Genomic DNA, 27011 nt, shown 5'->3' with positions numbered 1-27011 from the left:
GGACTCCCGCATTGGGCAAGGGGTTGGACTAGAAGGCCTCCAAGGCTCCTTCCAGCTTTTAGAATTCTATGATTCTGTCCCGATGCCCAATGGATTGGAGACCTTTCTCAGTCAAGCAGCCAGGAAATTTCTCTGAAAATCCTTCTCTGGCAAACAAAGCCCTTCTTCTGTTAGAAATCATCGCCAATGGTTTAATTATCATGAAATGTCCTGTCAGCATTTTAAAGGACATTACTTCATGACATTGCAGTCATCTGTTCCACAACTCACTTAACACAATTTTTGTTGTTCTGGAAAGAAAGTAGTGTTTTCTCTTTTCCAGTGATTTTCATTCTACTGATTTTTGTGATGAGTATCACCTATATCGCTTCCTTTACAATGTGGGTGGAAAAGGGGATTAGGCGCTGACATCAACCCAGATTTTATTGATCACTTAAGGCTGTTGCAAATGTGGCCCCCCTCTTCTGATCATTGCCCTCTATGTTTAGAACACTAGACCCAAAATAACTCTAGACTTGTTTTTTAACTTGAATTTAGCAAAAAAAAAGGGGGGGGGGAGGAGAAATCTAGATCCATGTTTAAAAAACTAATGCTATGCATAAAATGTGTTAAACCAGTAGTGTTCAAAAGATCCAAGAAAAAAGCATTTTTTACTGATTCTATTCCAGTATATGAAGCTCATTTCTGACTATTTCCAGGACTTTTAATTTTTCCAGCATGCACAGGAGCCAAGGTGAACTGTGCTCAGGTGAACTTATCATCAGTTTCCCTTCTAGTCTGAGTGACAGGTTGCAGGCACAAAAGTTGGGGCATTGGGCCAAGAGAGAGAATGCACTCAATGATCCTCAGAATGTTTCTAGTAGGCTACTAGACCTCTGTCCAAAAATAACTTGACAACATATTCATAATGAAGGGACACTAGCTGATATGACAGGGAGTGCCCCAGATGATTCTTAGAACCTCTACACAATCCTTCTGATTGTGTTATTTTTGGACATAAGTCTAATAGTCTCCCAGAAGAGTGCTAAACCTGTTTTCAAAAATAACTCAAGGGACAGATCACAAATGCAAAGTACCTCTATGCCTCCATTCTGTTGCGGGATAACTTGAAATGTGGTTAAGCTCACATGAAACACATTGGTTATGGTTTCTTCTATCAGCAAGGGCTATTCAGCGGGAGGGAAAATGAAACCTGGGAATCCATAAAATGCTTTCTTAATGCATTCTTCATTAAAACTATGAAGACATTAGCATTCATTAGTAGCCTGCCACTAAAGCAGAATAGGTTTCAGCAGCCAAAGGAATTGATTCATATCAGTCCAACTGAATATGTGCATGAATCTATATTGGTGCCAGAATAGGGATGGTGAAACTCAACTTGTCATTCTTGAACTCTTTGTAGATTTTGATGCTACTGAGCAAATAAAAGCTTGAGGCTCTTGCTTTGGATGGTTTCTCAGGGCTCAACACATTCTGTGGTCCTATTTCACCATCTTTACATAACCACTGGGTAAGGTTATCCAACAGCAAAGGATCAGGCATCATCAATATCAGGGGTGAAATCCAACAGGTTTTGACAGGTTCTGGAGAACCGGTAGTGGAAATTTTGAGTAGTTCAGAGAACCTGCAAATGCCACCTGTAGCTGGCCCCAGAATGGGGAGGGAATAGAGTTTTTATAGTATCCTTCCTCTGCCACGCCTACCTAGCCACACCCACTAAGCCACACCACGCCCACCTAGCCACACCCACAGAACTGGTAGTAAAAAAAAATAATTTCACCACTGATCAATATGGTACTCTGTTTATATCACAACCTCTGCTCAACCAAGTGATGCAATTGAGGTTATTGTTTGAAGGTTGTTATAGTCTGAAGGGGGAGGAGCAAGCTTAGGTTCAACTTTAGCAAGTTTAAGTAGCTCTGGATGTTAGGATTCTCTGGATTCAGTGATTTTCCAGCTTTAGTTTGGGGAGGGTTGTCTTTTCCCAGATAGAACTGGTGGGTGGCAGCTATGTCTAGGAGAGTTTTTGCAAGACCTAGTATTATATATCAAGTAAGCCCATTCCAGATTTAGAGACCCTTGTCTCATAGCTTACATCTTCATTATTTCTTGTCTGTACTAGGGCAATATGATCTACATGGGATTGTCCTTGAAGACCACTCAGAAGTTGCGGTTGGTGCAAAACATGGCAGCAAGAGATGTAAGATCTCAGCTTCATGAGCTGCACTGATAGCCAGTTCGTTTCTAAGTGCAAGTCAAGGTACAAATAAAAATTTTATTTTATTTATACATTTATAATATATACATTGTCTATATAATATACATAAAGCCCTTCCTGGCTTAGGGCCAAGATATTTAATATTATTTAACATTTAAGAGTGATTTAATATTTAATACGTATCTGTCTAATTAATTCTGCCCATCCTGTGAAATCTAGCGGGGTTGATTGTCTCCAGGTTTCATCAATAAAATAATGTCACCTTATGGGACACACTGGTTCTGCTAGTAAAACAGCTGAAGCTGTCAAGGAGAATGAAGTTGACAACACCATCCCTTGCTGTCTTTCAGGAACGTTTGCTAAACCTGGTGCTTCAAGCAGCCCTAAGCCAGGGCTATTTGTGAACATGCACTAGAAACCAATATTTTACCTCTTTCTGTATTTTCCTGATGTGGTGAGTTGTTCTTTTGTTTTTCAATCCCTGGTTTCTTTTCTGTACACTTTATAAGCCACCTTGGGCTGAATCATGATCAGATGGTTTGCACATCAAATAAATTAAAAATATCCAAAAAAATAATGATAATTTGATCATTTTAAATTTTAGTCTTCAGAAATAATATGTTTTGTAGAGTACTTAATTGTTTGAAAAATAATAATCCTCAAGAACCTGGCTTTTGAGAAAATGTTTTCTGGGGAGGAGGGGAATTGCATTGCTTTAGTGCCTGTCCTTAAATATTGGCCATGCTTTTGCATTGGGGCCAAGTTGCTGTAGCCTGCAGTCTTTGATGTGACAGACCTCTGCAGTGGATAATTTCAAAGAATTGACATGCAGATTTTATAGATCAATACCTGAAAGATCAAGAAACACTTTTTGCACTGCCTAAGGGACAAAAGGAATGATTCATCAAAAACCTATCTTGTTGTTATCCCCACTGACACCTAGAAGTCATTTCTTTCACTGAATAACCTCAGCAACAGTCAATCAATCCATGTCCTTGTTTACTCCATGATTGTTCCAGTGACTCCATCCAGAGAAGAATATGTTCCATACTTGAGTAAGCCAGACAATGCAAATAAATTCCTGCTACTTTGGAGGGCAAGAATGTGAGTTGTTGCTCTGGTCTTTTTTTCTTCTTCTTCCCTGCAGAAGACAAACACAGTCCATGGGCTCATTAATGCCAGTAGGAATCAAGATTACACTGAATCATCCTGCAGGAACATTAATGTTTCCATGTAATTTATATCTTGCACATTGAGTTCTGAAATGAATTCTGATTTTGACATTTAAGTAGCAAGCCAGGTCAAAGGTCGAATCTCAGTTGTAAGATTAAGCATTTTTGGATTTACGTAGGTGAGAAAGCTTTAACTTTTGCATTTGAGCAAATCTAGTTTTGGGTTTTTTTTAAAAAAAAATCAGAAATCAATCCTAACAGAATTTCAGTTTTTATTCTGTGCTCACGTGTCATTTGAGATTTTATTGCCAATTGCTCTAAAGCCCACACACTATAAATGTATTCTGTTTCCATGACAATGGTTGAAAAAATTATGGTGATTTTTAATAATTGGAAGGGAGTGGGGTCAATAACATCAAAATGCTGATTATGATAGGTCTATCAAAGTCCCTCCCCCCATCTCTCTCGTTTAACAAACTGCACATATCACATATCAGGCCTTTGAGGTAAGCCAGGTCAAGAATCGGACACCAAAGAAGTTCCAGGAATGCTACTTCGTTGTTGTGGGATATCTTGAAAGCATCTCCAAAACCTTTACTTGTCCCCTTTTAAGGACAAAGAGATCAAGGTGGAGTTGTTTGGGGTCTGTTTCTGGCTTGCTGTTGTTTTTGAAGCACATTTTCTACTTTCTCTGAGATTGAGCAATTTGCACAGGCAAATGACAAAAATGGATGGCTTTTTTCACCTTGCAAATTTGCTTGCCTTCAAACATAACAGATAGTGAGCAGGACTTAAAATAGGTGGTCTCAAGAGCTCCCCAAAACTAGGACTAATCTCTCCAAATTTTCTGTATGCAAATGGCATTGAAAGGATGCCTCTGACACATAAAGAAAGAGAAAGGACAAGTTAAGACCTTTAAACTTCTTTCCTATGGCTGTGCGAAGAATAGTTCCACAAAGATAAACAGTATATTGCCCTTGATGAACCCTTGCAGAATTCCTAGGAATATAAATAGCTTAGAGTCTGGAGTCAGAAGACTGAGAAATGTAGGCATACTCAGTTACAAGAGAAGGCCCCTTGGGAGTGACGAATCTTTTGGGGCTGCAAAATGTTTAGCACTTTATGAACAGCATTTGGAACTAGATAGAGGCACCGAAGGCAGAACTATATTCTTCAACTGGAGCAAGTCCTTTCCTGAAATACTATCTCTGACAGTCTTGTGTTACCAGTCCCTGATCTTGACAATCTTTGTAGCTGATCTCTTCTATTCTAAGTCTATATTTTGCTGACAGTGTTCAGGGATTGCTTGCCTGATTGTGGGTTTCTTAGGTAAGTAACCTCTGGTCTGTCTCATGTGACTGATACTTGTCTTTGTCTCTTGATCAAGGCTAGGAGAGGAGAAGACTGTACAGGCTGCAAAGAACACTCTCAAGTCCCTTTCAACAACTCACAATCAAGAAAGAAAAACGCTTGCAGTCTGGGTACACTGTTCGTTGCAATAAAAAGAGGCATTGGGTTACATAATTTTGAAACTGTGTACCTTGAGCTTCATTTATCAATGAATACAATAAAGTGGAAGCTTTCCTGTTACCTTTGATCATCTTTCTGAGTCTTGATTTAATTAAGATACTAATGACTTATTTGATAGCACAGAAATGTCCATCTGTTCTTCTTCAGTAATATTTTGAAAACATCTGGGTTTTTTGTCCAGGCTCAGGGAATTAGATCCATTTAGGAAGAGGAAGAGGAGGGGGGTTGCTTTTCTGAAAGTACAATGGATTGTCTGAAATATTTTTCATATCTTAAAAGAAATAAGTATCTTGGAAAGTCCAGCTTAATATGGCACCATATTTAAAAAGAGTAATGGGAATCATAGAAAATATTAAACAATAGCAAACAAAATGATAATACAATGAATTATTGATCTTAGGGCATCGCTAGTTGGTTGACCAAGTAAAGAATAGCAATAGCAGTAGACTTATATACCGCTTCATAGGCCTTTCAGGCCTCTCTAAGCAGTTTACAGAGAGTCAGCATATTGCCCCCAACAATCTGGGTCCTCAGAAATGGATCTTTGGTTGCCTAGATAAAAATTAGCTTACTTTTGTAGATTCAGGGCTAAGAGAATAACAGGCACGCCTTGCTCATTTATTAGAGAAGCTAGGCTCATCTCTTCAGATAGGATTAAGAATATTCTTGTAATTCTACTACTGTTGTGAACTTTGTGTTACCCCAACATTGGGAGCCATAACTGCATTGTTTACCATCAAGGTGTCAATTTGCTAAATTGCAGACTTGTGAGTTTACTGGCAAGGCCAAGGTTATTGAGTAGATAAGCCATATGAAATTTACGCAGTATTTATGAAAGCTCCCCCAAACCTAATTAGCTGAGTATGCAGGAGCCCTTCAGGTATTCAGGGAAGAAGCTTAACACAGCTTTGTTCCTGGTAGTTCTTTCAGCTTTTCCAGCAAAGGTGTCTTATTATGAGCACCTAGACAGGAATTCTGAAATCATCTTCCCAGGTATTATCAAGCAAAAGTAAGAGTGAATAGATTGGAGCACCTCTTTAATATGTGCTGTGCAGAATCCATTGAAAACTGGCTTACAAAATCATTGCACTCCTGGTTCTTAACCAGAACAAACATCTGCTTTCCTTGTATGTCGTGTGTTTCCAATATATTGTGAATTTGAATTGGGGCTTTACCAACCTTGCAATTTCCAATAAAGGTGCTCAAGTGTCGGAATCAACTCCATGAAAATCAGTGAGAGCCCCCCCCCCCTCCCAGCCCCTGCAGTTATCTCAGTGGGTAGTTTATTGCTTTTACAAAAGCAATTGGCAGTCCTAATGAAGCAAAGGAGATCTGCTTTAAGCCGTGTGTTTGCTGTGTGCCTCTTTTCTAATCTCATTTCATTTGACCTCGAAATTCAGAGCACCTGCTATGCCTTGCAAAAAAAAAACACCAGACCTTGGCACATGGGATAACTTGTGGACTCATTATTTCAGAAGCTGTTCAACCCAGCAGTACTTAAGAAAAGCAGTATTTGTCTTTTGAGAATTCAAACTGCATGAAGGGCTGGGTTTAAAATCCCTGTAGACATGCAGCACTTTTGCAAATTATTACAGAATTTCAGACATTTTCAGACATTTATTACGATTTATAGGCCGCCCTTCTCCCTGAGGGGACTCAGGGCGGCTTACAATCACGGGAAGGGGGTGCAATAATACAAGACAGACAGTGAGTAAACAAGATAGATAATAAAACACCAACTTGCATTCAAACAGTCAACCAACACTCGGGCGGGTAATTTAAAAACTTATCCCCAGGCCTGCTGGGAGAGCCAGGTCTTAAGGGCCGTGCGGAAGGTCTGGATGGTGGTGAGGGTACGAATCTCAACGGGGAGATCGTTCCACAGGGTCGGAGCTGCAACAGAAAAGGCTCTCCTCCGTGTAGTCGCCAGTCGACATTGACTGGCAGATGGAATCCGGAGGAGGCCCAATCTGTGCGATCTAATCGGTCGAAGGGAGGTAATCGGCAGAAGGCGGTCTCTCAAGTACCCAGATCCACTACCATGGAGTGCTTTAAAGGTGGTCATCAATACCCTGAAGCGCACCCGGAGATCGACAGGTAGCCAGTGCAGCTCGCGGAGGATAGGTGTAATGTGGGCGAACCGCGGTGCGCCCACTATCACTCGCGCGGCTGCATTCTGGACTAACTGCAGTCGCCGGATGCACTTCAAGGGCAACCCCATGTAGAGCCCATTGCAGTACTCCAGCCTAGAGATCACAAGGGCTCGAGTGACTGTTGTGAGTGCCTCCCGGTTCAGGTAGGGCCGTAACTGGCGGACCAGGCGAACCTGGGCAAATGCCCCCCTGGTCACAGCCGACAACTGATGGTTAAAAGTCAGCTGTGGATCCAGGAGGACTCCTAGATTACGGACCCTATCTGAGGGGTATAAAATTTGACCCCCCAGCCTGAGTGTTGGAATGTCAGCCAAATTGTTGGGAGGGAAACACAACAGCCACTCGGTCTTGTCCGGGTTGAGTACCAGTTTGTTAGCGCTCATCCAGTCCTTAACGGCCTCAAGGCCCCGGTTCATCACGTCCACCGCTTCATTGAGTTGGCACGGGGCGGACAGATACAGTTGTGTATCGTCCGCATATTGATGGTATTTTATCCCGTGCCTCCGGATGATCTCGCCCAGCGGTTTCATGTAAATGTTAAATAGTAGGGGGGATAAGACCGAACCCTGCGGCACCCCATATGTTAGGGGCCTCAGGGACGATCTCTGCCCCCCGACCAACACCGACTGCGACCTGTCCGAGAGGTAGGAGGAGAACCACTGCAAAACAGTGCCTCCCACCCCCAACTCCTTTTGCCCAATCAGATTTATATTGATAATAGTTACAGAGTATGCCTTACTTTTACTGTGGAGTAAGGACATTGTCTTCTCTTCCTTTCTGGATCTTCTCTTCATATCTGAAAATCAGGGAGAACCATCTAGATTAGTTGGAACTCAAAAAATATATGGAACATGGTGGTGGTGCAAATAAGCACTATGTGGTAGAGATTTTGAGATCAAGAAGAAGCTAGCAGCTGTATTGAGTAGGCACTTAGATAGTAGGGATCCAAATACACCGAATTTCCAAAACAAATGATGGGAAGAACACCCACACTAAAATCTGTTGCTGAAACCCATTATTATTATTTTTTAGAGCCATGTAAGTAATTTAAAGCATCAGACAAATTTCAGCCCCCAGAAAGCTGTAATTAAACTGAACCGTGGTCCACCCCTGCAAAGAGATGCAACAATGCGTCAGGAGCTCCAACTGTGAAAAATAGAGACTTTTGAAGTTTTTTTTTTCCCTAAAGAAAACTTTTAAAAAAGAAACCACCAACCTTGTTCAATTCATTTGCCCTGATTTTTAAATTAGATCCATAGAGTACATGTGAATGAGAAAGACTTGGCAAATTTCTGTGGGAAATGGCACCACCTCAAAAAGATCCAAGATCTGGTTTCCACATGGTTGACTTATTGCAACTGGATGAATCATCCATTTGAAATGCCTTGATAAGCAGCTACAGGAACTCCAAAATCTGTTCCCCCCACAAGAAATATTCAAAACTGGCAGTATTTATTTATTTATTTATTTATTTATTTATTTATTTATTTATTTATTTATTTATTTAATGTATTTATAGGGCCACCCAATTCAAACATTGTGATTCCAAGAAGCAAATAATAAATCAAAAATGTCCACATAACTTTGAAAAACATACCCAATATCTAAAATACATAATGGCAACCAAACAACATAATGAAACCAAAGGGGAATCATGCAACTGGATCCAAACACATGGGTGACTATCCAGTTCTTAACAGCTTCCTAAAAGCAAGTAGAGTAGGGGCATATCATATATGGCACGGCTGTCAAACTCAATGGGTCGTATGTGTCATGGCTAGCCATGGTCACATCTGGTTTAGCGAAGGGGAGGAGTTGCGATAAAAAGTCACATGACAACATGAGTTTGACACTCCTAATATATGGGGTAGGGAGAAAATCATTCCAGAACACATGTTAACCACATGTTAACCCTAAACTGAGGTATAAAGCTTAGACAATAATTGCAACCTGCAAATGTGGCTCTCTCCTGTGTTTCTTGCAGAATTGTTAGCCTCCATTTTACACAAGATCTGTTGGAGGAAAAACATGCAAATTTGTTTCTACCAGGATTCCAGGAATACTTTTTTTGAATCCCCATGGAAGCCTTAACGATAGTTTTACCCAAAATGTTTTAAGTATTTATTGCCACAACACCAAAGAGATTAGCTGGTGTACAAAATATAAAGCATATTTAAACAAAATAATACAGAATGGCATAAACAGTAAAAACAGTCAATGTTAGGTTTTATAATCACTTTTGAAGCCTGTCCAAAAGACTCAAGTTTCCACTAGCCTTCAGGACACCATTTGAGTGAAAACCATACAGTTTGGTGAGTAAATAAACTCCAATAGAGTATATTTGCTGCAAGTACCCCCCCCCCATTGCATTTTATAATAAAACAACACCCTTCTGCAGACACTCCCTGATCATCCAGGGAAATACAAGTAATTTTATCAAGTAAATGCTCAGCCAGATGATCATTATTTACACTAATTGGATCTTCTAGCCTGTCCTTCCCTAAGTAGGATAATGAATTCTAAATAATGCAGCTAGCCTACATTCTGCAGGTACAATAACCCCATATAAATCATTTGCACTCATATCTGCATCTGGTCCTACTCTCTTCTCACTTTTCTCCAGGGCCACTCGGTGAATCTCTTCACTTGTTTCATCTTCTGAAGATCTCTAGAAAACCAAAGCTCAAAAAAGATCCATGACCAGCAAGTAATGAAAGGCTGCTCAAGAGGAATACTGCGTAGTGCTGAAGTTACTTCCAGATTTTAAAGATGGCTGATGTGCCATTCAACAGAACTGTCCTTTGAATGTCATCTGGGAAATCTCTGAATGTCTCAGGCACCTGAAAACCAGGTATCTGTGTTACAGAATCTAATCACTCTGATCTACTTTCATGAGGTAGAAATCTTCTCATGAAAAATGACTAATGGAAATTTCCCTAACCCTAGATTATTTCCCTTCTGCTGAAGGGCCCAAATGTAGCCAGCTCTATGCACTATGCATATAAGGGACAAGCCAGAGGTGAGTTCCTACCAATTCAGACCGGTTCGGCCGAGTAGGTAGTCATGCCCCCAAACCGGTTCTCTCGGTGGCGCCATAGGCACCACCATGTTTTTTTGTTTCTGCCCATGCACAGAAGCATTTTTAGTACTGTGCATGCGCACATAGAAAGTATCAAGCATATGTGTGCAGTGTGTCCCTGAATGAACCAGCAACAGCAGCAGCTGAAACCCACCCCTAGGATAGCCGATGACTATCATGGTTGCCGTGAATACGTGAGCCTCCTTTGATCCAGAAATGTGGGTTTACAATCACCCAGAACTAAGATTATGGATGAATCCTTAACCACCCTGCAATGAGATGAGTAGCTTCGGGAGGAAAGCTGTTGTGCACCTCGGAAGATGGTACAATAGAAACCTAACACTCCCACCCGGGTTTCCCTTAAGCCTTACTTTGCAAACATGGCTTCATGTTTGGCTACTTGCAAAACAATGATTTTCACAACTGCCACAATGCAGAAATCCTACTCCATTTCTCTTACTATGGAAACTTTAAGGACAGTTTCATGATAATTATTTTAAGCATTCCCTGGCACATTATCAAGAGGATTCTTTTCCTAGGATCAAGCCCTCCACGATGGTAATGCAATAGTAGGAAAAGCTAGATTTAGTTTAAGAAGTTGCAGATGGTGCTACACATGTATGTCCCTTTGCATTCTAAAGCACCTTCCTGCCTTCCAATATAAAACCTAAACACAGACTATATGTAAAAACTGCAAAAGCCTCTGTGTTGTCAAAAATGATATGACTGGAAGCCATGCCATGCTGCCACCACCATGCAAAGAAAGCATATCCTCACTAAGAATATGTTTGTCATTACCTTATGCTCAAGAGGCATTAGGTTGGGACTGATAGATGCATGATAGCCAGTTTAGTATAGTGGTTAAGCATCAGGCCTGAAATTGGGTTCTAGTCCTGGACACAAAGCCAGCTGGGTCACTTCAGGACAGTAACCTCTCTCAGCCCTAGGAAGAAAACAGGAGCAAAACATTTCTGAAATCTTTCTAAGAAAACTGCAGGCAATCAGCAGAACTCACTCTCTCCCTCCCTCCCTTCCTCTCTCCCGCCCTCCCTTCCCCCCCTCTCTCTCACACACACACATGCACACACACAGGTATGCATGCATGCATGCATGCCTTTCAGCTCTGCCTCAGTGTGTTTGAAGTTTATTGCAATAAGGACACCTGTAAATGAGCTTCTAACATAACATCTGAATGAAATCTGACCATGGACTCCAGCAAAAAATTGGGTTGATGGGATGGGAGGGTTGCATGAGGACAGCCATCCACCAGCTGTGATGAATAATGGCTTTCAATCAGTGAGATCCCCTTCAAGCAGTCATTTGCTACGTGCACCGAAATATTTTACTTGAGAGTCCGTTTTAGAAATCATATCTGGATAATGAAACAATTCTTAGTCCAAGCAAGTGCCCAAGTGCAGCTTTGGCTCACCATCAGGCCAAGGCCTGCTGTTGATCAACTGAACTTTGTTGTGGCAACAGCTTAAAACTACAGCTCCATTTCTCTGCTATATATACCATGACGAGTGTGTTCCCTCCTCCTCTTTTGATCCTGCTTGCTTCAGTACTTGCACTTAGCTAAACTTTGGACTATTTATCAGCCATGAGATTTCTTGTACAACTTGCCAAATATAGAGATGACATGATAATGTGCCCAGCACAGCAAGATGGGAGTTGTCATTTGTGTATACAAAGATTCTTGAAAGATACAAAGATAGCACACTTGCCTATATTGGCTGACAGATGCACTACAGACTCTTTTCTTTTTTTCCTGCACACAAGAGTCTGCTAAGCAGATTTAGGTTTGTATAAGTTGAAGGTAACAAGTCATCCTGCAAATATGTTCAAATATCCCATCCTCCCAGCCTATTTACCTGATTTGTTGAAGCTGATCAGAGTGGGCATCTCAAACATTACAAGATTTTTAGATCTCCTTTGGTACTTTTTAAGAAGAAGGACAGCTGGTCTTGGAAACAAAAGATTAAAGAAGTTGATATAACTAATGGAAGCGATAAATTTGTGAAGAGTGGCACATTTTCTATTTATTAGAATTTTCTCTTTTTTTTTCATTGCTAGGAGTCTATCATGATTTTCTTCCTCGGGCACATAAAAGATTTCATGCTGGATTGGCTATTCATTTCTCCTATAAATCTGAATTGCAAAAATGTTAATGAAGGGAGAAAGAAGTTAAATACATTCAGAAACCTTTGCCACGTGAAAGCAAGGGATATGCATCAAAATTAAAAGCAAAATTAAAAACTCCCAGAGTTGCTTTGAAACAACATGGGCCGCAAATACTGTAAATTTAATAAACAAAAATAAATAAGAATGGGCAGAAGCTGACAATCAGATGACATTTACAATAAGATTCTTCTACCTGTCCTGAAAACTGGTTCTTTGTTTTTAATTGTCTGGCAAACAGCTGACCACATTACTTCATTTCAGTTATGCCCAGGGCCATTTGCACAAGTTTACTCTGTAAACTTCACTCAGCTGCTCACCAAAGAAAGGTATTGCTGTCCTTCTTCATGTAAATACATAAACAAGCATTCATTTTTGCATTCTAGTATTTGCTGCATCTTGCATCACTTTCTAGATACAATTTACCACCAGACTGTATTTATTTTAAATTTGAAACTTATATAAGTTGTAACTGAATTATTATGAACTAGCTCATTGATTACAAATCCCTCACATAACAATGTTTCTTACTTTGCAGATTGATTGAACTATTAGGCATGCCAGCAGGTTGCCTGCTAACTGGAGACATTGGACATTTTATATGAATGAATGTTTTTATTTAAATTAATGTTGGTGCAAGTGACTCCAAGAGGTTCTGGGAAAATTGATTTATTTATAATTGACAGTAGAGAGGCAGGCAAACTGAGATTATGGCATGGAGGATAATGAGAGAAGCGATAAAACAAGAATGTGATGAGAGAAATTAGGGAGAGATTGCCAGATACCAGTAGCCCATGAGTTTCGACTACAATTATGTTGCTAAGTGAAACATTTGTTAAGTGAGTTTTGCACCATGTTATGACCTTTCTTGCCACAGTTGTTAAGGGAATCACTGCATCTGTTAAGTTACTAACACTGTTGTTAAGTGAATCTACCTTCCCCATTGACTTTCCTTATCAGAAAGTCACAACAGGTGATCACATGACCCCAGGACATTGCAACCCTCATAAATATGAACCAGTTGTCCAGCGGCTGAATTTTGATCATGTGATCATGGGGATGCTCGTAAGTGTGAAAAATCAGTCTTAAGTCAGTTTTTTCAATGCCATTGTAACTTTGAATGCTCACTAAATGAACTGTTCTAAATTGAGGACTACCTGTACTGAATCAGTGACAGCATATCTGCACAGGTATTCCTGTTCTGTGTTGATTCTGGCTTAATACTAAGCCATTTTAAGAAAAACTCCTCCTGAGATGTTTTGGCATTGCCAAGGATTCAAAGAAGGCATTATGACACCAGAGGTGGTATTCAGCAGGTTCTGACCACTTCTGGAGAACCAGTAGTGGAAATTTTGAGCAGTTCAGAGAACCAGTAAATATCACTTCTGATTACCCCACCCCAATCTGTTCTCTGCCTCCTGAGTCCCAGCTGATCGGGAGGGAATGGGGATTTTACAGTAACGTTCCCCTGCCATGCCCACCAAGCCATGCCCATAGAATCAGTAGTAAAAAAAATTGAATCCCACCACTGTATGACACCCATCAGAATTTTTTTTTACCTGCTTGCTGTTTCAACTTTTCACTCCTGAATTGCAATTCTCAACTGCTTTCTATCAGTGGGTTTTACTGGATGTTTGTATGTGTGTGTGCGCGTGCGCTTAGTGGTTGTTTGATATGCAGAACAGCTTTGTTTAAAACCCCACCAGTGATTGAGAGGAAGAGGAAGTAGTTTGTGGGAAGAAAAATATTATTTAAAAAAAATCTGCTTCACATTTTCTTGAAAACACTTGGAGAGTACATTTCTGTCCCTTTTAATAATCAGTCAACCTGCAAGAGGTGAGGGGTTTAGAACACAATAAAGCACAGAAGACAAAATACATCAGCCAGCACAAGTCTCCCGCTTCCAAAAGAATAATGCATTTATGAACAAATGGGAGTCACTAGGGGAAGCCTCTTGAATCTGGCCATAGTCAACTTCATGGAAAAGTTTGAACAGGAGCCACTGGACACTCAACACCCCTAAAACCACCATTTTGGTTCTAATATGTAGGTTGGCTCACATGATAGCCTATCAAGACTGCCAGATCCTTATTGCAAGTACTACAGTGAACCGGTTAACCTCTGTCTTGTGTGTCTGGTTTTAGAACCTCATATTTCTCACCACCGAACAATATGTTGTTGGAGAGGCCCAATGACATCCATTCCTTTCCATTAGAAACTGTTGGTGGCCTGAATTACAACAGGGCATCCAGAATATGCCATGTAAAAATATGCATATTTTTATTTCACTGACTTATTTATTAAATTTGTTTGCCACTCATCTTGATACAAGGGGTTGTAGGTCCTTACAACAGCAAAACTGGAAGATCCTGCAAAACAGAGAAAACTAAATGAGGGGGCAAGGAAATTCCTTATTTGGGGGAGGTAAATGAGATAACAGCATGCAAAAAAATATTTTTTTAAGGTAGATTCAGATCTCCCTACTGCCTTGTATCCAGATAAGTAACCTGTACTTTGCTTTCAGCACTTACTCATGTGAAATGAGTATTTTGAGGGTGGCTGCACAAAAGCAGCACTTTGCTGATCTTATCCAAACTTAGAAACTAAGCAGGATCAGGCCTGGTTAGTACTTGGATTGAAACTTCTACAGAATTCTAACACCATAGTCTAGCCCAGTGGTGGGAACCTGAAAAATTGAAAAGCAACTAGAAAATGTTAACTACAAACCACTTCCTTATTGTTGCTGAGATATGAAAGTATCTAGGGACTGCCCCAAAGAGGAAACTGGGATTTGATTGAATAAATAGAAAACAAGAAACCTTTTGGATTTCTAGAAAGATCTTCAGAATTAATAGACTTTAGTAATAAAATTTCTCATTCAATTTATGCCTAATGTAATTAATATGGAGCTGCTTTGAATCTAATCCTCATTTTTTCCTTTTCCCTGCACTGAGGTGTCTCTTTTGAAATGGCCCTCTTTCCTTCCCGCTTTCTGGAATCTGTTAGAGGTTCATCCCATGTCACAATTTTGGGATGCAAAGCCCATATTTTTTTCACGTGTATCAGGATGTCACATAACCACCCAAGAAAGGCAGTGCCTGCTGATGAAATCAGCATAAACCTGCAAAGATTACTGAACGCCTCTAAGTAGGCAGGAGGAGTGAAGCTCAAATTGATAGCATCTTTACCACTATCAATTGCATCTGTTATGAAGTTATTTCATAAATACCGTGTATTGCCTTGTGCCAACAATTTGGGGTTGATACTCATGCCATTTTCCCATATTCCAACCTACCCGACAATCTTAAGTTTCCTCTGCCTTAAAATAAAGAAACAGGCCTTTAAACTAAAATAAGAAAAGACAATGTTTTATGTAGACAAATAATAAAAATTCTCTGCTTTTAAAAACCGGGGGTTTGATTTGGAACTGGGAGGGAGGCCTAAATTTTATCCTGATCTTCAGGAGATGAAAAACATGTTGCAGAATGTTTTATCACAGTTATTGAGTCAGCGTATTTGGAGGGGAACAGCCATATGTAGTGCAATGCAGTTATTAATAGACTGTGCAGAATTGCAATATGCTTTTTTAAAAATTTTAGTTTATGGAAGTTTGGAAATGGCACCAGTCTCCAAATAAGGAGACTAAATATAGACCCTGAACTTTGGCTAGCCTAAAGTTCTGGCCATGGTAAGCAAAGTCATACTTTAAAATCTCCACTGGCACTATCTTTGGGCTGGAAATTAAAACTGGCGTTGAAAAAATACACAGCCCAACACAAGAGGAAAGTAGTACAATTGAGTAGGAAGATGAGAAACCTCAGGTTTAGATTCATTTGATTATCTTCCTTTAATCGTGTATTTCATTTGGTAGCCTAGTGAGATACCCTTGTATCACCATGTACTTTCTTTGTTAAAATTACTAAAACATTTATATAATCTTGTCTGTTTGCAATCTTCAATTAGCTGAAACGATGCAGCATAGGGTAACAATTTTTGAAGTTAGGTATTTTAAATGTTAGGGGATGCAGTAGCTCAGACACTCTCGGAGGATGGGGGGTGTCGGCTTGTCACCTGCCAAAAGCCCAAGGAGCGGCTTATGGTCAGTGACAAGAGTGAAAGGCCGACCGTAGAGGTAATCGTGAAACCTCTTAATCCCGGACACTGCAGCCAGAGCCTCCTTGTCGATCTGGCTGTAATTGCGCTCCGCCGAGGAGAGTGTCCGGGAGTGTTGTGTATGTGGAGGTCTGTGAGGAGACGGCGGAAGCGGCTCCTCGGCTTTCCCGTTGGGAAACCGGCTCGCGGGGGAGGCAGGGAGTGGCTTCGCAGCAGCTGGAAACAGCTAGGTGCCTGGGTGGCAGGCAGGACAGGAAGTGAAGGCTTGCAGCAGGAGTTGAGGCACGGCGGCAAGGCTCGAAGTGGGCGCAGGCAGCAAGGCTCGGAGAACGGAGGCAGCGACAGGGCTTCTGGCCATCCTGTGGCTCCTCGATCCTTTTGATGGGAGGCGGGCAGGGACGCCGGCGATGAGGGCGCGGAGGCAGCGGAGGCAAGGCAGGAGAGGATGGCAGGGACACGCTTCTGTCCTCCTCCTTTTCCCCCTCTCTCTCTCCGGGGCAGGCAGGCGGTGACCAAGGACGCAGGCTTCGAATGGAAGGCCGTCCTGTGGCTTGTAAAGGCTTCTCGTTGGGAAGACTGGCAGACATCGCAGGGAGGCAGGAAGCAGGCATCGCAGGGAGGCCGGCAGTAGAGGGAGGCCAGCAATGGAGGCAGAAGGCAGGCAGTTCTTCTGAAGGCAACGAGGCTTTGCAGGTTGGCTGGCAGGCAGCCTCCGCAGCAGAGAGGCAGGCAGACTTCGCAGGCAGGCTAAGTGGCCAGATCGCAACGCAGTTTGGGCGATCGGGACAGCTGGCTGGCTCCGTGAGGTGCACGGACAGCCCAACGACCTCGGGCCCAGACAGTTCCAGCCGAGATTGGCTTCCTCGGACTGCAGTTCGTCCTCGGAGTAGGCTTAGACCGGGGGTCTGTTGCTCGTCCTCCGAGTTGGCATAGGTCGAAGCTTCTCGGTGGCTGGACACTGCTTCAGCTGGGCGCATGCTGGCCTTGGGTTCCGGCGCGGACAGCCCAACGACCTCGGGCCCAGACAGTTCCAGCTGAGGTTGGCTTTCGCAGATGGAAGCTCCTCGATTGCTGGCAACTGCTTCAGCTGGGCGCATGCTGGCCTTGGGTTCCGGCGGGTCCTTCACGAGCTCTTCAAGCTGTAGATGGATCTGGTAGCCTCTGGGGTTGTGCTGCGACTGGCTATTTTTTCTTGTTCCAGGCCCTGCGGGAATCGCGGATCCCATCCTCGTCGCCAGTTTTGAGTATTGGGGTGAAGGGAACGCAGGAGCCATGGATAGCCAGTAAGATGGTCTTTATTACACATAAGAAAGATGACAGCGATTCAAATACGAACAGATCGCGCCCCAGTATTTATAGAAAATGTAACAACTCAATAACCAATCATGGGCCTGGTACTGCACAGCAACGGCTGATGCAGTACCTTGGCCAATCAGGGGAGATTAGGTGTTTCATGGAGGCTAGCAACAGCCTCCAATGCCTCCTGGCCAATCAGGGCTCAGCAGAGCGGTTGCTGGCCCTTTTTCATGTATCTGAATACACAACAGCTAAGATACTGAGTATGTCGATCAGAAAGGTTGGCAGTTCAGCGGTTCGAATTCCAAGTGCCACATAATGGAGAGAGCTCCCATTATTTGTCCCAGCTTCTGCCAACCTAGCAATTTGAAAACACGTAAAAATGCAAGTAGAAAAATAGGAACCATCTTTGGTGGGAAGATAATCATAGTCATGCCCGCCACATGATCACAGAGACGTCTTTGGATAGCACTGGTTCTTCGGCTTGGAAACGGAGATGAGCATCACCCCCTGGAGTCAGGAATGACTAGCACATATGTGCAAGGGGAACCTTTACCTTTACCTATCTCAAATGTATTACCTTAAAGAATAAAGATTCCTGTAGAATTGAAATGTCAAGGAACTTTGGATCAGTTTTATTCCAAAGTACTGGCCATTGCAGCATCCCTGCACCTATATCATATAGATAGTCTTCTAAGGTGACAACGGGACTACCCAGCATTAGACTAATATATAAACATAGCCTAATTATACTGCATGACTGTGATTTTTGACACTTCCTGCCAGCTTCCCACAATCAAAGTCAATGGAGGAGCCAACAAGAAGTCAGAAGTCACTCCCACTCTCATTCCCACTGCTTTTTTTTGCCCATTCTTGGTCATTGTTTCTCTGTTTAGGTAAAGAAATACCTCTGAAAAGGTTGAAAATATATCATGGGTCATTTAGTATCAATTGTAAGTCTTACCTTAAGATAGGAAAACATGCAATGCCCTTTCGGATTACAAAATAAATGCTGGCTCTTATTGCAATCAGTATAACCCAGTGATTCTCAATCTCGGAACTTTTAAGATATGTAGATTTAGTTCATAGAATCCCCAACTTCTGAAGAATTCTAGGGGGTGAAGATCACACATTTTAAAACTCTCAAGGTTGAGAAACACTGGTTCAAACTATGGGGCAAGAAACTTCAGCTGAAAAGGTGTGCCCAGCATTGTTCAGCCAGACTGGATAGGGACAGTCCCCAATGCAAAAGAAAAAAGAAAGTTCAAAAGTTTGCTTTGGGAACACAAAAGAGATGCTGATAGGTGCTTGTGGACCTCCAAACAGCGTATTTGCAGCCCTTGAGTAAATTTTGATCTACAGAGATCTTGCAAGATGCTAAGAGGGTCATTCCTGAAATTTGAACTCAAACCATGTGGAAAAAATGTCCCGGGATTTAAAAATAAAATATATATCCTTGCAAGATGTCCCACTGCTTTGCCTTCACATTCAGAAAATACTCCTGCTCTTTTGAAACAGTGCTGGGCCAAACCCTGCTCTTACTTTGGCAAATCATTCTACTCCTTGAGAAAGAAGACTTTTATTTTTCTTCCTTTTCCTTGAAGCAATGAAAGGATTTAGTAAACGAAATAATTAGGGGTAGGTATGAGATTATGTGAGCTTTTTTAAGCATATGAAGTGCCAGAGGAGTCTTTCTAATCAGCTATCAATCTGACGGATCCTTCTGAAGTACCTCTGTGGTCACACTGATCTGAGATTTCCTAACATAAACCTTTTAAATTTTCTGTTCTTTTATTGCTTTATCCAGTGCTGGATTTTATCTTATTTATTACATCTGTTTATTTGTACTTATGTGCTATAGATGTTAGCAGGTGTCAACCCCTGTAATGAAATGGTAGGTCACCTTTAAAAAAATAAAATAAAACAGTAATGATTATAATGGAACTGGCCAAACACATATAAAATATTTAATGTGAAAGGTCTATGGCAGTGTTTCTCAACCTCAGCAAGTTTGAGGTTAAGATGTGTGGACTTCAATTCCCAGATTCTGAGAATTAAAAGCCCACATATTTTAACATTGCTCAGGTCGAGAAATACTAATCTAGGGCAGGGGTGTAAAACTCAAGGTGCTTAAATCCAGCCTGTGGGCCCAGCCTGAAAATATCAAAGGACTGGCCTGCAGTGTCTCTGCCAGCCAAAACAGGCCCCATGCCCCCCCCCGCCCATTTTCAGCGTCCTGCAGCACTCTTGACGGCAAAAAAATGGGCCACACAGAGGCCTCAGGAGGCCTCCATGCAGCCCGCTTTTGGCTGGCAGAGTGCTTCTGGAGACAGGGGAGGCCTAAAACGAGGCACAGAGGGGCTGTGTGTGCCCCCTCCCATGCCCCGTTTTGGCTGGTAAAGTGCTCAGGAGGCCGTTCAGGCCAAAAACAGGGCAGAGGAGGCTACAGCATTCCCCTGCACCCCATTTTGTCTGGCAGGATATTATAGGAGGCATCCGTCCTGTCTCCCCACCCTCCTCACCAGCCTACAGAGGAGGAGAAATCCAGTTTGACACCCCTGATCTAGGGTATTTGCTAAACTTTACACCAACATTTTACACTTGCATTCATCACAAAGAAAGAAGGGACAGTTTCTGTCTTTCTCAAAATGTTGCTAAACTATAAATATAACTTTGTTATATTAATATAACTTTGTTATATTTATACGTTTGGCCTTTGTCAAAGTGGTTGGTGCTATTGCTACTTAAAATTTCAGTGATATCTGCAGGACCAGGGATTCCCCCATGTAAGCAACTGCCCAGCTAAGTTTTGACATGTGCATACTGCTTCTGTCTCACCCACGTCATACAAAAGTCTGGCCTTGTGTTATAAAGTTAGAATGTTGGACAGTATAATAATAAATGCTTTTACCAGTGCCTGTGGAATTCTACACAGTGACCTCCAAAGGCTTGGGAAATGGAGGCAGAGATTTACTTCAAGGTAAACAAACTGTCAAAGGAGGAAAACATGTTTTGACTGATTATGTAAAAGACAGCCAAGAACAAGAATTGATGCAAATTAAAAATGGGAATTTATTAAATGTACAGGAAGCAAAACATGAACATCAAAATAATGTAATAAAAACAAACAAACTAATGCAATTAGTTAGGCCAGAACTGAAAAGTCATCAAGCGATTCAAAGTATACGTTGTGCAAAGAAGCAAAAAACACAGTGGATGATACATTCAGCTCTTGCAAGAAGACCACACAAATTTATTATAAACAATGACATAACACAGTTGTCAAAATAATGAAATGTAATTTGTATAGGTAGTCCTTGACCTATGACCACAATTGAGCCCAAAATTTCTGTTGCTTATTGAAACAGGTGTTTTGACCTTTCTTCCACAGTTGTTAAGTGAATCGCTGCAGTTAATAGCAATAGAAATGAGACTTATATATCACTTTATGATGCTTTATAGCCGTCCCTAAGTGGTTACAGAGTCAGTATATTGCCCCCAACAATCTGGGTTGTCATTTTACCGACCTCGGGGGGATGGAAGGCTGAGTCAACGTTGAGTTGGTGAGAATCAAACTGCTGAACTGCTGGCTGTTAAGTTAGTAACATAGTCACAGAAGGAATTGTATGACACCATAATTGTCATAAATATAAGTCAATTACAAGTATCTGAATTTTAATCACTTGACTATGGGGATGCTACAACAATCCTAAGTGTGAAAAATGGTCATAAGTCCCTTTTTCAGTGCCACTGTAACTTCGAACCGTCACTAAACGAAAGGTTGTAAGTTGAGGACTACCTGTATTGCTTTTTACAATTGTAATAATGATCATTTGCCAGTAATGAAAAATTGGTGGAAACATATAGTTGAAAATATAATAAAAAATTAGCGGGGTAAAAATATTGTGGAATTTTTAAATGGAAACAGATGAAGTCCTACTTCCTACTTTCTTATATTTTCTTTTTTTTAACTGCACTTTTAGCTGTTTCTGATCTTTCTTTTTCACTTTTTTCTGTTTTTATTCAGTTTGTTGTTAAACTTTTAATGAAAACTATATATACAAAAAGCAGGCTGGGCAAATAGAAGTGAAATCATCAAGTATAAATTTCCTTTCTTCTATGTTTCTGGAATGCCCATGCTTGTTGCATCAGCCAGTATGAGTTCAATTACTTTACATAAAGTTGCATAAGGCAACAGCTCTGATAACATTCGATGTAATACCTTGAAAATGCAGGATAAACCCTCTGCTTCTTCTTGGATTGAAGTGTAAATGCATTTGGTGTCTTGTGTTTGGGCTGTTTTTTTTTTTAAGTCACATAATAAATTATTCATATCTTGGATAAAACTATTCCTTCTCCTTTCATATTATCTCCTGCTCCATCAGAAAGTCTTGCTTTCTGCTACAATTGAAAACTAGCCATTTCACACATGTACACACTGCCAGGAAAGAAATTAAGCACATTGAAAAACTGGAAGATTTCAATGCAATAACAGCTTCATAATTCTCCCATAATGAAGGTGAAACATCTGTCTAATATATTTTTAAGAGCATGCCTGAACTTCATTGCAGGGAGTAGGGGATGACATGAAAGAAATCTAAAAAGGCAATCCAGACTAACTTAGTGCTCATACAGGCCAAGATTGGTGGTGTTCATCTGGAGATGTCACCACATTGTGCAATTGACTGAAATGTTCTGCTTGCATTTTTTTACAACTTGATAGACATATAAGAGGAGATTATCGTTGTGATTACTCTTCTCACTCCCTCTCCAAATCTCTGGATCTTCCTAATCGCAAGATCTTTCCATCTTTGGTGAGGAGAGAGTTTCTGTACTATCGCTCTAACATTAAGTATAGGCATCAGTGGTGGGATTCAATTTTTTTTACTACAGGTTCTGTGAGCATGGCTTGGTGGGCGTGGTATGGTGTGGCTTGGTAGGCATGGCAGGGGAAGGATACTGCAAAATCTCCATTCCCTCCTGATCAACTGGGACTTGGGAGACAGAGAATAGACCAGTCAGAGGTGGTATTTACTGGTTCTTCGAACTGCTCAAAATTTCCGATACCGGTTCTCCAGAACTGGTCAGAACCTGCTGAATACCACTCAGATAGGCATGGATATTAAACTCACACTGCTACCTTCTGTTTGAAAATATTGCAAGGGGAAGGACTGCCAAAGACCCTTTCATGAACAGTAAGAATATGCAGTCCATTGTTTATAATTAGAAAAAATATAATGCTGTTTCCAGTTAGGTTTATAACCTGTAGAGCTTTTCCTCACTTGTACCTCAGTCCCTGACATTGTCTTCAACATGTACCCAACTTCTGAGTCAATAGATTTTTGTCATCCTTAACTCTACTGAACCTCTGACAAAGGGAAGGAAACTTTCCGTCCATACTTACAGCTTTAATCTGGAATTAAATAGAACTCAGATTTTTTTTATGCATTTAAAAAAGATTTTGCCTTTTATCAACTTCTGATGAATCTAACCCTTACCCCACTGCTCCTGACCTTTATTTAAGGCTCTTTTTTATGGTGCCAATTGTTACTTTAGAAGATTGCTGTGCATAGGCTTTTAGCAATAAATCAACATAGCAATAGCACTTAGTTTTATATATCGCTTCATGGTGCTTTGCAGCCCTCTCTAAGCAGTTTACAGAGTCAGCATATTGTCCCCAACAATCTGGGCCCTCATTTTACCGCCCTCAGAAGGATGAAAGCTTAATTGAACCTTCATGTATGGATCTGGTCTGTCATGCCTGACATGATCTTTGTAACAGTTTCTAATTCCCAGAAATGCCAAGTTGTCACGCCTGGATTATGGAAATTCTTTACTGCAGCCAAATCACTACAAACCATTCTAACTGGAACTCCATATGGGGGGAAAATTTCCACCGGATTTAATGTATATTCAATTCCTTGTATGGATAATTTGAGAACACGTAGGGTTTAATACTCCTGTCTTTGATCCCAATTCTTGTATTTAATAATAATAATTATTATTATTATGACAATGCAGTGTTGGTAGAACAAAATCTGCCTTGATTACAGGCAGTTAGGTATTGTATAAAGTGATGTAAGATCTACTCAGGTAAAATCCACTCACCTTTCCCCACTTTACAACATTTAGCAATTTTCTTCCTTTCTGGCTCACTTCCAGCTTCACACTAGGAGAAAATTGCTTAAAAGTAAATGATATTTTAAGATCGTGCAACTATCATACATCATCTGGACTGAAGGAAAACCTTTTCTCCCAGTTTCTGCTCTCTACTTCTGGCCTATTATGATCTGAACACAAATAGCTCCTTATTGCTGCAATCTTTACCTCATTATTTATCCCTCAGACTTTCCAGTACTATGACTGTAGAATTAAAATGGAAAGCCATCTGATACTCTCCAAAGAATTCAATTCAAGAAACACAAAAACACAAACAACCATTTCCAGTATCAAAAGAGAATAAACATATGGCATGTTTCCGTCCATAGTCACATTCACATTCTGCTTCTCTGCAAACCCTGTACAAAGTTCACCCATAACCAGATTACTCCCAGATTGCACCGTGCTGTGATGTTTTGTATGGATGTATGTAGTTACTCAATCCACAAATTCAGTTGGCATTTGCAATTCTAAGATTTCAGGAATATCAACATCCAGTAAATGCTTGTTTTAATAACTGACAAGTAAGAATGAAGAAACAATATGTCAAGCATGGACTCTGCCTAACTGAACAGTTTTGTTTCATAAGCTTCTGCAAGAATGGCTGGTTTAATGTGGCACATGTATCCATACTAACTTAACAATGATTTGTGGAACTAAACAATTTTTGTGGTTTTGTGACACAATAAACTACAAATTACTCAGATGAGTTAGATCTGTAAACCAAAGCAGGCTAAATATGTTTGATTAGTTTAAGGTTCATTGTGCCATGCAAACAGAGTAGAAATAAAGATGTGCTACCTATACATGAATGCAAGGCAGATTTGATTTGTTCCATCAGTTAACAATCTACAGATAGTCCTCAACTTGCAACAATTCATTTAATGACCATTCAAAGATGCAATGGCACTGAATAATGTAAACTATGACCATTTTTCATAGTTACAACCTTTACAGCATTCCCATGACCATGTGATCAAAATTCAAATGCTTAGCAACTGATTCATATTTATGACTGTTGTTGTATCTCAAGGGCATGTGATAACCTTTTGCGACCTGCTCACAAGCAAAGTCAATGGGGAAGCCAGATTCACTTAACAACCGGGCTACTAACTTATCAACTGCAGAGACTCACTTCACAACTTTGGCAAGAAAGGTCACAAAATGGGGCAAAACTCACTTAAGAAATATATTCCTTAACAACAGAAATGTTGGGCTCAATTGTGGTCATAAATCGAGGATTACCTGTAGCGATCTGAGGCATGACACTAATCCGATCTGATTCTAGAAACAAGCATTCATTGACTTTAGCAGAATTTTTGTGTGTACCAAATTTTTCAGAGAAAAACAAATCCAACATTAGTTGCCATTTGTACCAGAGCTAAGTCCCTTCCTTCCAAAGTGCTTCTCCAAAATGCCCTTAGCACACCCACGAAGGTCCATTTTTGAAGCCTTAGCTTTTTTATTGAAAAGGAGCAAAATCTGACAGGATATTTACTCTTCAAGTTGCTTATGCTCTCTGGTACTCCAGGAAGTGGATCCCAGTCAATCAAAACTAATTCAAAGCAGGACCATTTCTGCTAGGACCTAATTTTTGGGATCTTGAGTGGATTAAATTGGAGTGAAGCCATTTCTATCAGCCTCTCTCAAGCTGCTGTTCAGAACAACAATTCCATAATTTTGAACCATTGCTGTCTAACACATCTAGAGGTCATCAACTGAAAGGCCAATTCAGGGTGTAACTTAACCTTAAACCAAACCAGTGCCTAAAAGTGTTGTAAGAGAAATACTAGTGCAAAACAATTTTCCTTAGTTAAAGAGATGGTCAAGGAACACTGTTTCAAAATGAAACTGGAGAATTTTAAAGATTTCCTGAAAATATATCTATTTTGTCAGTGTCAATTACGCTAAACCACTGAGTGAGAATTTTCTTTCTTTTGATAAGAAAAGATGCTTGACAATGATCTGGAGAAAAGAAAGTTTGTAAGGAAATCGAAAGCTAACACATGCATACATATTCATACCACCATTTCCTTTTGGGGCAATCAATGTTATGCAAAGTGCAGAAAAAAATACAAAGCAAAGAAATTATGGTATATGGTAAGAAAAAAAAAACCACAACATCTGCTTTTGATAATGGCCTGACCTGACCCACATTCAGAACTTGTGCATTTCTCACTAAAAGTCTCAAAATTTCATATTAAACAATGCAAGTGAAACACCTTTGGCTTTTGAGTCATTCTTTCTCTGCTTATACATATAAGTACTTTTATGCTTAAACCACATATTCAAGACTGTTCCCTAAGATACTGATGAAACAATAACCATTTTTGTTCCCACCAATTTACTTGTATTAATCAATTCAATCATTTCGCCCCTGAATTGCATCCATTAGGCAATTCTTTCTGAAATTTATTTCAGGTTACAGGTAGTCCTCAACTTACAACCACAATTGAGCCCAAGATTTCTGTTGCTAAGTGAGACCATTGTTAAGTGAGTTTTGCTCCATTTTATGACATTTCTTGCCCCAGTTGTTAAGTGAGTTGTTGCAGTTGTTAAGTTAGTAACATGGTTCTTATGTGAATTTGGCTTCTCCATTGACTTTGCTTGTCAGAAAGTCACAAAAAATGATATTATGACCCCAAGATACTGCAAGCATCATAAACTGTTCTGACCCAGGCTTTCTTAAAAAGCAAGAAGCAGAGTCTTGGTCAAGGCAAAACCCCTTTTATTTACATGACTGTGAATTCCTTTCCTTCACAGTCAGCAAAGCTTAGTAAACAGTCTTTCAGAGGAATATTTATCAACACAAACATTATCTTGCTTGGAGAGTTTCCAGATAACTAGTTCCAAAGGCAGGGCAAGGTAAAACGTGGCACAGAGTCTTTTATAGTCACAATCAGAACTTTCCACTTTTGAAACAACCAAATCAACAAATTGTTTCCTGCAAAAGCCCACTCCCCACTCCTGTTTTGTTTCCTATGGGAGGGGACAATTACTGGTACCTCCAAGGTGTACTCCTAGATCACCCTGTTTTCTTAGCTGTTCTTGACTTCTGGCAGTTCTGCGCATGTGCACACTGGGAACTAGCTTCAACTGTTCCTCTGCCTCAC

General features: G+C 40.6%; 1 long non-coding RNA gene across 1 annotated transcript; it reads right to left on the bottom strand.

Moving 5' to 3' along the window:
* Nucleotides 1-2315: 2315 nt before the first annotated feature.
* LOC116506513 lies at nt 2316-13194 on the bottom strand. Its single transcript, XR_004255040.1, has 4 exons — nt 12024-13194; nt 10951-11095; nt 7813-7869; nt 2316-3359 (listed from the first exon to the last, which is right to left on the bottom strand). It is a non-coding gene; the product is annotated as an uncharacterized LOC116506513 (long non-coding RNA).
* Nucleotides 13195-27011: the final 13817 nt, after the last annotated feature.

Source organism: Thamnophis elegans, chromosome 3 (assembly GCF_009769535.1).
Source record: "Thamnophis elegans isolate rThaEle1 chromosome 3, rThaEle1.pri, whole genome shotgun sequence".
NCBI classification, from domain to species: Eukaryota; Metazoa; Chordata; class Lepidosauria; order Squamata; family Colubridae; genus Thamnophis; species Thamnophis elegans.
The sequence above is the reverse complement of the archived record's forward strand: the minus strand, read 5'-3'. Positions and strand labels throughout refer to the sequence as shown.